At 38.0% G+C, this 14,393-nt stretch overlaps 1 long non-coding RNA gene across 1 annotated transcript in view; it reads right to left on the reverse strand.

The window, feature by feature from the left end:
• The window catches only part of LOC141278211 (uncharacterized), a 700,570-nt gene that overhangs the window by 632,891 nt on the left and 53,286 nt on the right, over positions 1-14,393 (reverse strand). The gene's annotated exons all lie outside the window — the stretch shown is intronic.

Genomic DNA, 14,393 nt, shown 5'->3' on the forward strand with positions numbered 1-14,393 from the left:
AGCTCCCAAACCCTGAAACTTATATCTACCAAGCCTGCTCTCCAATTTGATTCTCAGGGCCCGCCAAGGCTAGTCAACAAGACTTATTAGATTTCTTGTGCTAAAATGAACACAGATGAAGTGTTAAAAATGGAACCGAGATGACATAAACATTGCACTGGACTTTCTGTGTCATCAGCAGCCACCGGTTTGTCAATCATCAAGTGTGTACTGGACATCCACATGTTATATGCAAAATATTCAACTAAAATATCATTTGATTCATTGTTAGGGTGACTCATCATGCTGTTGAATCAATGGTAAACTTCAGTGCTTAAATTCCCAACTGTATCCATCCTTTTTGTGTGATCATGCACAAGGACTAAAAGTGATTAAGAGCTTCCCTGGTGGCGCAGTGGTTGAGAGTCCGCCTGCCGATGCAGGGGACACGGGTTCGTGCCCCGGTCCGGGAAGGTCTCACATTCCGGGGAGCGGCTGGGCCCGTGAGCCATGGCCGCTGAGCCTGCGCGTCCGGAGCCTGGGCTCCGCAACGGGAGAGGCCACAACAGTGAGAGGCCGGTGTACCGCAAAAAAAAAAAAAAAAAAAAAAGTGATTAAGTACATAAAGCACATGTGCCTTATAGTAAGCACTAAACAAATATTAAATATAAGGATGGGAGAGCTACTCCTAAAAGGTTAGATGGTTCAAAGAGGGTTAAAAAGTGAGATATCAAGATAAAAAAATTTGGAGACTGACCAAGCATAATACCATTTCAACATAGTTTAAAAATTTATAAAGCTTTTCCTGATAAACTTTTACTCAGAAAATATGTTTTACCCCCCCAAAAGATGTCAGTAGTGTGCAAACCCTTTTAGACATTTATAGAATTCGGATATAGAATAAATTTCCTAGAGACTGAAATAAAGTAAAAATTAGCCTCAACTTAGTGAAGTTAGACAATTTACTTGTATATAGATTTATTTATTTATTTGTTTTATGTTATTAGCAACTTCATTTTTGTCGTCTCACTTTGTATGTGTATATGTTTCATTTATTCTCTATAGAATGTTAGCTCATAAAGGCACAGGTTTGGTTTTTAATATCTTTGTTTTTAACTCCTACAACAGGGCCTTTCCCAAAGGACACACCCAACAAATATTTGTTTATAAGAATATTACAGTTTTCTTTTCCAGTACTCCAAAATATTTTTCTATAATATCATTGAGTATGAACTCCCTTCACATACTAATTCTTTGGCAGAATTTCTTTATAAGTTTTCAAATACATAGTTAAAAGATAATAAGCAATAAAAGATGAACACATATCTGAAGCATACAGAATCATCCTGATGCAATATTTTCTAATACTAAAAATCAGAGAAAAGAAAAATTAACAGTTTCACATTATGATTAAAATAACATTCTAAAGTGATAGCTAATCTTACAGTATTGTTTTCTCAGAAATATAGAAATAAAAATTTCATTGTTCATCTATGTCACTCCTTGCAATCTGATATACAATAAAAAAAGAGAAAATTTGAACATTCCAAACCAATGGATAATTCAGCCTTATGTTTCTATAGCTATTTCTCTATTGCTACCTGATATATATTAAGGAATTAGATTATAGAAAACACATTTTCACAGATCTAGTGAAAGACTGAAAACAAAGTAGCTAGGTCTCAGGTAAATTAAAAATGCCAGTTATCACTGGATACACTGAGCAGACTGCCAGGGCACAGAACACTTAATCCTGGGCAAACAGGGTTGGTTGGTAAGGAACATCTCATCCCAAAAAAAGACCTAAATAGAATATTAAATAGGATTAAATAGAATGAATTCTACAATAATTTAAGTTCAACATACAATGGGTTTTTTTTTTTTTATTTAAAGACTACTAAATCAACCCTAACAAAATACCACACTTTTTGACTCCAGGCTGATTGCTGATTGCTGATCTAGAATGTGTATTTCTGCTGACCCAAAATGGAAATGGCATCTGTATTTCTGTGGCTGTTTACCTCATGACATGCCAATTCAGTGTGATGTATACTCAGAGAAATTCATAAAAAGGAGAAATAAACAGAATGCAAGTGACTCAGAAGACAGTTGGCCACCTGGTCTCTCCTTCAGTTTTTTTTTTTTACTGGACCACCTCTTCCTTAGAGAAGTGAAAATAATGTGGATAATTCTTCTTCTAATCAGACTGGAGAAAGATGTCAAATATATACAAAATAAAATAAGACAATAATAGCAGTTGTGTATATGAGAGCACTTGCATACTATTGGAAATAGAAACCTATTTTTATGCCCAAATTACTTCCATCCAGAGAAACAAAATCCATCTTATCTGCAGGAGAGGAGTAAAGTAATGGACTGAGCACATTCATGTTTCTCTCCTTCTCACCAGATTCTCTAGAAATGACATTAAATTATATATAAATTAAGTCTATAGCAGCCCCCCCAAATCAATAAGTGTCAGAGGGACCTCAAAATGTTGAGGAATCCCTGAAAACTAGCTAGCATATGAAATAGGGAACCACAACTCAAAGAGTGTGCAAGTCTTTCTGCTGGAAAAGATGGGGATCATACATGCTTGCAGTGGGATATATAGGAATAAGAGAAGCCCACTGGCATCCACCTGACTGACTGGTTAGATGCAAATGTCTCTCAAGTTACCTCCTCCACCCTCAATACACTAAACTACAAGAGGGATTGGGAGACTTGCATTTGAATGACTGAGCAGTATCCCAGGGAGCTGGTGATGATCAGCAAGTATAGGAAACCGCCTGGCAGAAGGTGAAAACCCCCTTTCTATCACCCCACAGTATCTACCACCCTTTCCTCGCAGAAATACACTTTTGTTAGAAAAATGTATGTTCCACATTAGAAGCTCTAACTGATTATTTACAGAAAAAGACATAATTGATCACATCATCTTGATTCACTTAGCACAATAGGAGATAGGTAATAACTAGACCAAAAAATGGCATTATATCAATATGTGGTTATAGAATATTCAATGAGAATTCATGTGAATACAAAAAAAAAATGATTCAACAAACTTGTCAGCCAGCTTTTGTGGAAGAATTTGTCTTAAATTCAGTATTAAAAACACAAAACTACAATAAAGTCTTTAAAAATCAATGAAAATGCCTTCTGGTCAAAGTTAAAATGCTCTATCTGAATGAAACCTACTGGTTCTGCTCATTAGATTTCAATTAGGTCTGAAAGTCCTATCACATATAAGAATAAGAGAACCAAGCTATAAGAGAGTTTCATATCTATTCCATATCCTAGAATTAGATCCTTTTAAATGCTCCCGGCATCTCCCTAACACCGGCCACCTGGTATCTGTCAGCCTGTGGTACCTGCACTCTTACGAGGAAGCAGCCATAACTCAGCTGTCACATCCTAAAGCGATCATGAACCATTTTCATCACTCCACTGGTTCTGTAAGGAGTGTTGGGAGCCTTCTAGTGGGAGGAGGAACTTGCCTGGCTCTCTCAGTTTGGTCACATCCTCCACAATCCCAAACCTGCTAAGCCAGGTTTCTTCCATCTTTCCAACATGACACACTTTCACATGCATTGGCTCCATCATCTCACAGATCCTGTCTCCTTGCTTAACTCGTCACAGTTTTCTCCATCTCCAAAATCAACATATTCTTGGACACCTCTTTCCCTCCAATATATTCACTAACTTCTGAAGTTTTTCTCTATAGCTCTCCTTATCCTCTTCCAATCTCAGCGTCTCCTGAAATTGCAGACATCTACAACACACACTGTTCATCTTTGCTATCAGATGTTTCTCACGGGTATTCTGTCCTCTAGTTTCCCACAGTAAATGGAGTTTGGATGATTTGGCTAGTTTCCATATCTGACAATTGTGCCTGAAGTCTCTGAACTGGACGATGTCAAGAGAACTGTGTGTGTGAAAAGGTAGGGGAGGGGCTTCCTTCCAGGTTTACAGAAGACACTTATGACTTTGTGGAAAGATGGGCCTACAGACAGAGCCATACACTTAGACTGTGTCAGCTCTTCCTGGAGACTTAATCAAGGAAATTATTTGGCTGAAGGCAAGAAAACTCGGAATCAAAGTGAGTAAGGGGCTATTTATTTCTTAACATATTTATTGAAGTATAATGGCGTGTTAGTTTCTGTTTTTTAACAAAGTGAATCAGCTATATGTATACATATATCCCCATATCTCCTCCCTCGTGTATCTCCATCACACCCTCCCTATTACACCCCTCTATGTGGTCACAAAGCACCAAGCTGATCGCCCTGTGCTATGCAGCTGTTTCCCGCTAGCTATCTATTTTACATTTGGTAGTGTATATAAGTCCATGCCACGCTCTCACTACTTCCCTGCTTCCACTTCCCCCTCCCCGTGTCTTCAAGCCCATTCTCTACATCTGCGTCTTAATTCCTGTCCTGCCACAATGTTCTTAAGAACCCTTTTTTTTTTTAGATTCCATATATATGTGTTAGCATACGGCATTTATTTTTCTCTTTCTGACTTACTTCACTCTGTATGATGGTCTCTAGGTCCATCCACCTCACTACAAATAACTCAATTTCATTTCTTTTTATGGCTGAGTAGTATTCCATTGTACCATTGTATATATGTGCCACATCCTCTTTATCCATTCATCTGTCGATGGACACTTAGGATGCTTCCATGTCCTGGCTATTGTAAATAGTGCTGCAAGGAACATTGTGGTACATGACTGGTTTTGAATTATGGTTTTCTCAGGGTATATGCCCAGTAGTTGGATTGCTGGGTTATATGGTAGTTCTATTTTTAGATTTTTAAGGAACCTCCATATTGTTCTCCATAGTGGCTGTATCAATTTATATTACCACGAACAGTGCAAGAGGGTTCCCTTTTCTCCACACCCTCTCCAGCATTTACTGTTTGTAGATGTTTTGATGATGGCCATTCTGATCAGTGTGAGGTGATACTTCATTGTAGTTTTCATTTTCATTTCCCTAATGATTAGTGATGTTGAGCACGCTTTCATGTGTTTGTTGGCAACCTGTATATCTTCTTTGGAGAAATGTCTATTTAGGTCTTCTGCCCATGTTTGCATTGGGTTGTTTGTTTTTTTGGATATTGAGCTGCATGAGGTGCTTGTAAATTTTGGAGATTAATATTTTGCCAGTTGCTTCATTTGCAAATATTTTCTCAAATTTTCAGGGTTGTCTTTTCATATTGTTTATGGTTTCCTTTGCTATGCAAAAGCTTTTAAGTTTCATTAGCTCCCATTTGTTTATTTTTGGTTTTACATCCATTTCTTTAGGAGGTGGGTCAAAAAGGACCTTGCTGTGATTTATGTCATAGAGTGTTCTGCCTAGGTTTTCCTCTAAGAGTTTTATAGTGTCTGGCCTTACATTGAGGTCTTTAATCCATTTTGAGCTTATTTTTGTGTATGGTGTTAGGGAGTGTTCTAATTTCATTCTTTTACATGTTGCTGTCCAGTTTCCCCAGCACCACTTATTGAAGAGGCTGTCTTTTCTCCATTGTATGTTCTTGCCTCCATTATCAAAAACAAGGTGACCATATGTGTGTGGGGTTATCTCTGAGCTTTCTATCCTGTTCCATTAATCTATATTTCTGTTTTTGTGCCAGTACCACATTGTCTTCATTACTGTAGCTTTGTAGTATAGTCTGAAGTCTGGGCACCTGATGCCTCTAGCTCCATTTTTCTTTCTCCAGATTGCTTTGGCTATTTGGGGTCTTTTGTGTTCCCACACAAATTGTGAAATTGTTTGTTCTAGTTCTATGAAAAATGCCATTGGTAGTTTGATAGGGACTGCACTGAATCTGTAGATGGCTTTGGGTAGTATAGTCATTTTCACAATGTTGCTTCTTCCAAACCAACAACATGGAATATCTCTCCATCTCTTTGTACCATCTTTAATTTCTTTCATCAGTGTCTTATAGTTTTCTGCATACAGGTCTTTTGTCTCCTTAAGGTAGGTTTACTCCTAGGTATTTTATTGTTTTTGTTGCAATGGTAAATGGGAGTGTTTCCTTAATTTCTCTTTCAGATTTTTCATCATTAGTGTATAGGAATGCAAGAGATTTCTGCGCATTAATTTTGAATCCTGCTACTTTACCAAATTCATTGATTAGCTCTAGTAGTTTTCTGGTAGCATCTTTAGGATTCTCTATGTACAGTATCATGTCATCTGCAAACACTGACAGCTTTACTTCTGTTTTTCAGATTTGGGTTCCTTTTATTTCTTTTTCTTCTTTGATTGCTGTGGCTAAAACTTCCACAACTATGTTGAATAATAGTGGTGAGAGTGTAAAACCCTGTCTTGTTCCTGATCTTAGAGGAAAAGATTTCAATTATTCACCATTGAGACCAATGTTGGCTGTGGGTTTGGCATATATGGCCTCTATTATGTTGAGGTAAGTTCCCTCTATGCTTACTTTCTGGTGGTTTTTATCATAAATGGTGTTGAAATTTGTTGAAAGATTTTTCTGCATTTATTGAGATGATCATATGGTTTTTATCCTTCAATAGCACATTGATTGATTTGCGTATATTGAAGAATCCTTGCATTCCTGGTTTAAACCCCACTTGATCATGGTGCATGATCCTTTTAATGTGCTGTTGGATTCTGTTTGCTAGTATTTTGTTGAGGATTTTTGCATCTATGTTCATCAGCGATGTTGGCCTGTAGTTTTCTTTCTTTGCGACATCTTTGTCTGGTTTTGGTAGCAGGGTCATGGTGGCCTCGTAGAGTGAGTTTGGGAGTGTTCTTCCCTCTGCTATATTTTGGAAGAGTTTGAGAAGGACAGGTGTTAGCTCTTCTCTAAATGTTTGATAGAATTCACCTGTGAAGCCATCTGGTCCTGGGCTTTTGTTTGTTGGAAGATTTTTCATCACAGTCTCAATTTCAGTGCTTGTGATTGGTCTGTTCATATTTTCTATTTCTTCCTGGTTCAGTCTCGGAAGGTTGTGCTTTTCTAATAATTTGTCCATTTCTTCCAGGTCGTCCATTTTATTGGCATATAGTTGCTTGTAGTAATCTCTCATGATCCTTTGTATTTCTGCAGTGTCAGTTGTTACTTCCCCTTTTTCATTTCTAATTCTGTTGATCTGAGTCTTCTCCCTGTTTTTCTTGATGAGTCTGGCTAATGGTTTACGAATTTTGTTTATCGTCTCAAAGAACCAGGTTTTAGTTTTATTGATCTTTGCTATCATTTCCTTCATTGTTTTTTCATTTATTTCTGATCTGATCTTTATGATTTCTTTCCTTCTGCTAACTTTGAGGGTTTTTTGTTCTTCTTTCTCTAATTTCTTTAGGTGTAAGTTTAGGTTGTTTATTTGAGATGTTTCTTGTTTCTTGAGGTAGGATTGTACTGCTATAAACTTCCCTCTTAGATCTGCTTTTGCTGCCTCCCATAGGTTTTGGGTTGTCGTGTTTACATTGTCATTTGTTTGTACGTATTTTCTGATTTCTGCTTTGATTCCTTCAGTGATCTCTTGATTATTATGTAGTGTATTATTTAGCATCCATGTGTTTGTATTCTTTACAGATTTTTTCTGTAACTAATATCTAGTCTCATAGCATTGTGGTTGGAAAAGATACTTGATACAATTTCAATTTTCTTAAATTTACCAAGGCTTGATTTGTGACCCAAGATATGATCTACTCTGTAGAGTGCTCCATGAGCACTTGAGAAGAAAATGTATTGTGTTGTTTTTGGATGGAATGTCCTATAAATATCAATAAGTCCATCTTGTTTAATGTATCATTTATAGCTCTGTTTCCTTATTTATTTTCAATTTGGATAATCTGTCCATTGGTGAAAGTGGGGTGTTAAAGTCCCCTACTATGATTGTGTTACTCTCGATTTCTTCTTTTATGGCTGTTAGCATTTGCCTTACGTATCGAGGTGCTCCTATGTTGGGTGCATAAATATTTACAATTGTTGTATCTTCTTCTTGGATCGATCCCTTGATCATTATGTAGTGTCCTTCTTTGTCTCTTGTAATAGTCTTTATTTTAAAGTCTATTTTGTCTGATATGAGAATTGCTACTCCAGCTTTCTTTTGATTTCCATTGGCATGGAATATCTTTTTGGATCCCGACACTTTCAGTCTGTATGCATCCCTAGGTCTGAAGTGGGTTTCTTGTAGACAGCATATATACGGGTCTTGTTTTTGTATCCATTCAGCCAGTCTATGTCTTTTGGTGGAAGCATTTAATCCATTTACATTTAAGGTAACTATTGATATGTATATTCCTATTACCATTTTTAAAATTATTTTGGGTTTGTTTATTGTAGGTCTTTTCCTTCTCTTGTCTTTCCTGCCTAGAGAAGTTCCTTTAGCATTTGTTGTAAACTTGTTTGGTGGTGGTGAATTCTCTTAGCTTTTGTTTGTCTATAAAGGTTTTAATTTGTCTGTCAAATATGTATGAGATCCTTGCTGGGTAGAGTAATCATGATTGTAATTTTTTCCCTTTCATCACTTTAAATATGCCTTGCCACTCCCTTTTGGCTTGCAGAGTTTCTGCTGAAAGATCAGCTGTTAACCTTATGGGGATTCCCTTGTATGTTATTTGTTTTCTTTCCCTTGCTGCTTTTAATATTTTTTCTTTGTATTTAATTTCTGATAGTTTGATTAGTATGTGTATTGGCGTGTTTCTCCTTAGATTTATCCTGTATGGGACTCTCTGCACTTCCTGGACTTGACTATTTCCTTTCCCATATTAGGGAAGTTTTCAACTATAATCTCTTCAAGTATTTTCTCAGTCCCTTTCTTTTTCTCTTCTTCTTCTGGGTTCTCTATAATTCAAATGTTGATGCACTTAATGTTTCCCAGAGGTCTCTGAGACTGTCTTCAATTCTTTTCATTCATTTTTCTTTATTCTGCTCTGCAGTAGTTATTTCCACGATTTTATCTTCCAGGTCAGTTATCCGTTCTTCTGCCTCAGTTATTCTGGTATTGATTCCTTCTAGAGAATTTTTAATTTCATTTATTGTGTTGTTTATCATTTTGCTCTTTAGTTATTCAAGGTCTTTGTTAAACATTTCTTGTACTTTCTCTGTTCTAATTCCAAGATTTTGGATCATCTTTACCATCATTACTCTGAATTCATTTTCAGGTAGACTGCCTATTTCCCCTTCATTTGTTTAGTCTGGAGGGTTTTTACCTTGCTCCTTCATCTGCTGTGTGTTTTTCTGTCTTCTCATTTTGCTTAACTTACTCTGTTTGGGGTCTCCTTTTTGCAGGCTGCAGGTTCGTAGTTTCCGTTGTTTTTGGTGTCTTCCCCCAGTGGCTAAGGTTTGTTCAGTGGGTTCATAGGCTTCCTGGTGGAGGGGACTAGTGCCTGTGTTCTGGTGGATGAGGCTGGATCTTGTCTTTCTGGTAGGCAGGTCGTGTCCATTGGTGTGTTTTAGGGTGTCTGTGACCTTATTACGATTTTAGGCATCCTCTCTGCTAATGAGTGGGGTTGTGTTCCTGTCTTACTGGTTGCTTTGAACAGGGTGTCCAGCACTGTAGCTTGCTGGTTGTTGAGTGGAGCCTTGAGATGGAGACCTCTGGGAAAGCTTTTGCCTTTTCATATTATATGGAGCTGAGAGGTGTCTGGTGGACCAATGTCCTGAACTTGGCTCTCCCACCTCAGAGGCACAGGCCTGACACCTGGCCGGAGCATCACGACCCTGTCAGCCACACAGCTCAGCAGAAAAGAGAGAGAGAGAGAGAGAGAAAGAAAGAGAAAAAGAGAGAGAGAGAAAGAAAAAGAGAACAAGAGAAATAAAGAAATAGAGAAAGAAAGGAGAGAAAGAAAATTATTAAAATAAAAAAAATTAAAAATTATTGAAAATAAAAAATAATTTAAAAAAAGAAAAAAGAGAACAACCAAACAAAAAAATAAATCCACAAATGATAACAAGTGCTAAAAACTATATTAAAAAAAAAAGGACAGACAAAACACTAGGACAAATGGTAAAAGCAAAGCTATACAGACAAAATCACACAAAGAAGCATACATATATACACTCACGAAAAGTGAAAAAGGAAAAGAAATATATATATAACAAAAAGGAAGAGAGCAACCAAATCAATAAACAAATCCAGCAATGATAATAAACTCTAAATACTAAACTAAGATAAACCAATAACCATTCAGTCACATACAGCAAACCCCAAGTCTACATTTGCTCCCGAAGTCCACTGCCTCAATTTTGGGATGATCCGTTGTCTCTTCAGGTATTCCACAGATGCAGGGTACATCAAGTTGACTGTGGAGATTTAATCCGCTGCTCCTGAGGCTGCTGGGAGAAACTTCCCTTTGTCTTCTTTGTTTGCACAACTCCTGAGGTTCAGCTTTGGATTGGCCCTGCTTCTGCATGTAGGTTACCTGAGGACGTCTGTTCCCCACCCAGACAGGAGGGGGTTAAAGGAGCAGCTGATTAGGGGGCTCTGGCTCACTCAGGTAGGGGGGGAGGGCTGGGTATGGAATGCGGGGCGAGCCTGCAGCGTCAGAGGCCGGAGTGATGTTGCAACAGCCTGAGGTGCGCCGTGTGTTCTCCCAGGGAAGCTGTCCCTGGATCACGGGACCCTGGCAGTGGCGGGCTACACAGGCTCCTGGGAGAGGAGGTGTGGATAGCGACCTGTCTGTGCTTGCACACAGGCTTCTTGGTGGCTGCAGCAGCAGCCTTAGCGTCTCATGCCCGTCTCTGGGGTCCACGCTGATAGCCGCGGCTCACGCCAGTCTCTGGAGCTCCTTTAAGCGGCGCTCTGAATCCCCTCTCCTCGCACACCAGGAAACAAAGAGGGAAGAAAAAGTTTCTTGTCTCTTCGGCACCTCCAGACTTTACCCGGACTCCCTCCCGGCTAGCCGTGGCACACTAACCCCTTCAGGCTGTGTTCACGCCACCAACCCCAGTCCTTTCCCTGGGATCTAAGCTCCGAAGCCCGAGCCTCAGCTCCCAACCCCGCCTGCCCCGGCGGGTGAGCAGACAAGTCTCTCAGGCTGGTGAGTGCCGGTCGGCACCGATACTCTGTGTGGGAATCTCTCCACTTTGCCCTCCGCACCCCAGTGGCTGTGCTCTCTTCCGTGGCTCCGAAGCTCCCCGCGTCCGCCACCTGCAGTCTCCGCCCGCGAAGGGGCTTCCTAGTGTGTGGAAACCTTTCCTCCTTCACAGCTTCCTCCCACTGGTGCAGGTCCCGTCCCTATTCTTTTGTCTCTGTTTTTTCTTTTTTCTTTTGCCCTACCCAGGTACGTGGGGAGTTTCTTGCCTTTTGGGAGGTCTGAGGTCTTCTGCCAGCGTTCAGTGGGTGTTCTGTAGGAGTTGTTCCACGTGTAGATGTATTTCTGATGCATCTGTGGGGAAGAAGGTGATCTCCGCGTCCTACTCCTCCACCATCTTGAAGGTCTCCCCCTAAGGGGCTATTTTAATTAAAGAATCTTGTACAGTGCAAAGCTTTCACATACAAATCTCTCTGTGTAAACCCTAATCACACAACCTGTCTCGCTAGCATTTAAATGGGACATACACTATATTCTTCCTGAAAATAGGCAGGTATGTATCAAAAGATAAACATTTAAGCTCTTTCCCTCTTTCTCAATTTTATTTTCACCAATCTACCACAACACAGGCAAACACACACACACACACAGTATGTTTCTCAGGACAGTCATTTCACTGTCAATTTGGGTATTTTCACATAAAGCAGATAAAGGCAAATGGGGAGGATGTTTGCTTTCAAGTCTCAGTCATCTTGATCTTGCAAGTGCAAACTTTAGAATTCACTCTACCCTTAGACTATCTGGATTGAAACACAGGCCTGCAATTTGTGATAGGTTTTCTCCCAATCCTTCTCTGCATTTCATGGCATCAATCTCTGTTCTGGTTACAGGTTTTGACCAAGAGATACATTTAAACTGAATTTAAGAACATGGTTTACCAATAAAACATCAGTAGAGAAGGTAGGTAAAAACTGAGGCTCTGAAAGTCTAGGTTGCATTAGTGCAGAAAAAGATGCAGAAGTTCTGTGCAGCTTCCTAGCATTGTCCACACTGTTTTGCTTCTTTACCATTCTGATGTGTCTAAGGAGAACTCTACTGGTTTCTTTCATTCTGCTTTGTTTCTCTTCTGTACAAACTCTCTGCAAACTGCCAATGAGGGATACCAATCTCAATTTCATTCCTTTCATAAAATTTTCCATTATACCAAATTCCATAACTTGCTTTTACCCATTTCACTCATGCAGAGAAAAACCATTTTTCCTTTTGATCCACTATTAAAGTTAGAAGTACACAGTAAGTCCCTTTTTTGAAAAAAAAATTAAACTTTTATCCACAGGTTACTTTGGAAATTCATGAGCTTAGCTATTAAATCTTGATAGATTTTGGTTCCACTATGTCTGCTTTCATGTGTTCTTTAGGACTTAATTTCAGTTAATAAATCAGGCTTTTCACCCACACAGAGCAGCCTCTGACAATACCACCAACTCTGTCTTCCTGAACAGTTCAGCCCTTGATTTCAGCAGAGTAAAACAAAACATCATTTTTTCTATACCAAAGGTGTTCATATGGATTCTTAACTACAAACAGATAACATGACAGAAATATCATGTTATGGTTACAATCCAATTTTATGTCCTTGTGTTCTGGTCCACCCATTTTTCTAAAATGACACAAACCTAAGGAACACAAATATAGCACTGTTCAGGTAAGGAACAGTGAAATCAAGATTGAGCACAAAAAACTGAAATAATGACAGAATGTTCCTAAGATTGATTTTCACTGCAGTTCTCCAAGCCTTAGTTAATGTGCATTTTCTTAAGTTAATATTTATTTTCAGGTTCTAATACTAGCCAGGATATTCATACAACAAGTTGGATTACATCTGTCCTATAAGCAAGAGCCTGGTCATATCAAAGATCTACACAGACGTAGAAAACAAACTTATGGTTACCAAGGGGAAAGTGGTGGGGAGCAATAAATTGGGAGTTTGGGATTAATATATACACACTACTATATATAAAATAGATAACCAACAGGGGCCTACTGTATAACCCAGAGACCTGTATTCAATATCTTGTAATAACCTATAATGGAAAACAAACTGTAATAGATATATATTTTATATATATATATATATTTACATATATCTTCACTTTGCTGTATACCTGAAACTAATACAACATTATAAATCAACTATATTTCAATAAAAATTTTAAAAAACCCAAATATCCTATATATTTATGTAGTTTCTGGCATGAATGTATGGAAAGGAATAAACTATGAATTATAATCCATGTATTAAAATGTTCCATTTGCAAATACTTTATCAGAACACTTGCATACCTGAAGTTCACTACAGGGAGCATTCTATCCATTTATCTAAAATTCAAAGACAAAACTAAATTAAAAATACCAAAGTAATTCAAAATAAATTAAAATTACAATTCTATTTGAAAGAGATTTATTGTGAATTAAGTGTAAAATTACTAGCACTTTTGAAATAATGCAAAAAAAGTTAATTATGTGTACTTGGTATGTATAGTAAGGTTCCATCCCTCCTCCAAAAAAAAACAAAATCTAGAAAATAGGAATGAGAATGCCCTACTGAGAGTTCAACTTCTGTTTAAAACCAACTAATAACAAAAAAATCAAAACAAATTCAGATACAAATTTAATGAAGAAAATTGGTCCCAAAGCCAGTAAGACTGGGTTACCACCTGATTTGATATTTAAAGAAAGAGTTTCTCCATTTGAGAGGATTGATCTCCATTTGAGAGATTTCTCCATTGATTGAGAGGATTGATTGAGAGGATTGTGACAATGATTATTCTCACATTCTTGTTCAAAAACCAAAAAAGGAAAAAAGAGCAATTTATAGGACAATCCCTGCTGTAATACACATCCACTGGAAAAGTCCGTCTTCTGAATCCATGCACACCAGCTACCTGCTGATTACACTGATATGCCCACAGGGAGGGAGAATATGAGAATCTTAAAGACTTTAAAATTCTTATTCCTGTGTAGTAAATATTCATACTAAATTAACAAAAGTTGAAATTCAAAGTCTGAATCTCATAGGGTATTAACTCGGTTTCTTAGGCATATGTCTTTAAAAAGGCAGGAATAGTTGGACTTATTTATCATTAAATCTTCCACTACCAGGGCAAAGTCTGACACATGGCATATTCTCAGTAAATATTTTCTGACTGAAAGAATTTTAAGAATCTGCAATCCAAACACTATTAGGGTAACTTAGTTTCTGTGGCGGTAATATTTGCTTAATAAACAGACATAACAGAAAACTCAGTTTAAAATATCAGTTGTGAGATAAGGTAATAAAATGAGTTCACTCTAGACAAAAGTGTCTTAAAGGGCAGACAAAATCATATTTTAGGATCCACAGGGTTGAGT

Source organism: Tursiops truncatus, chromosome 3 (genome assembly GCF_011762595.2).
Source record: "Tursiops truncatus isolate mTurTru1 chromosome 3, mTurTru1.mat.Y, whole genome shotgun sequence".
Classification (NCBI taxonomy): Eukaryota; Metazoa; Chordata; class Mammalia; order Artiodactyla; family Delphinidae; genus Tursiops; species Tursiops truncatus.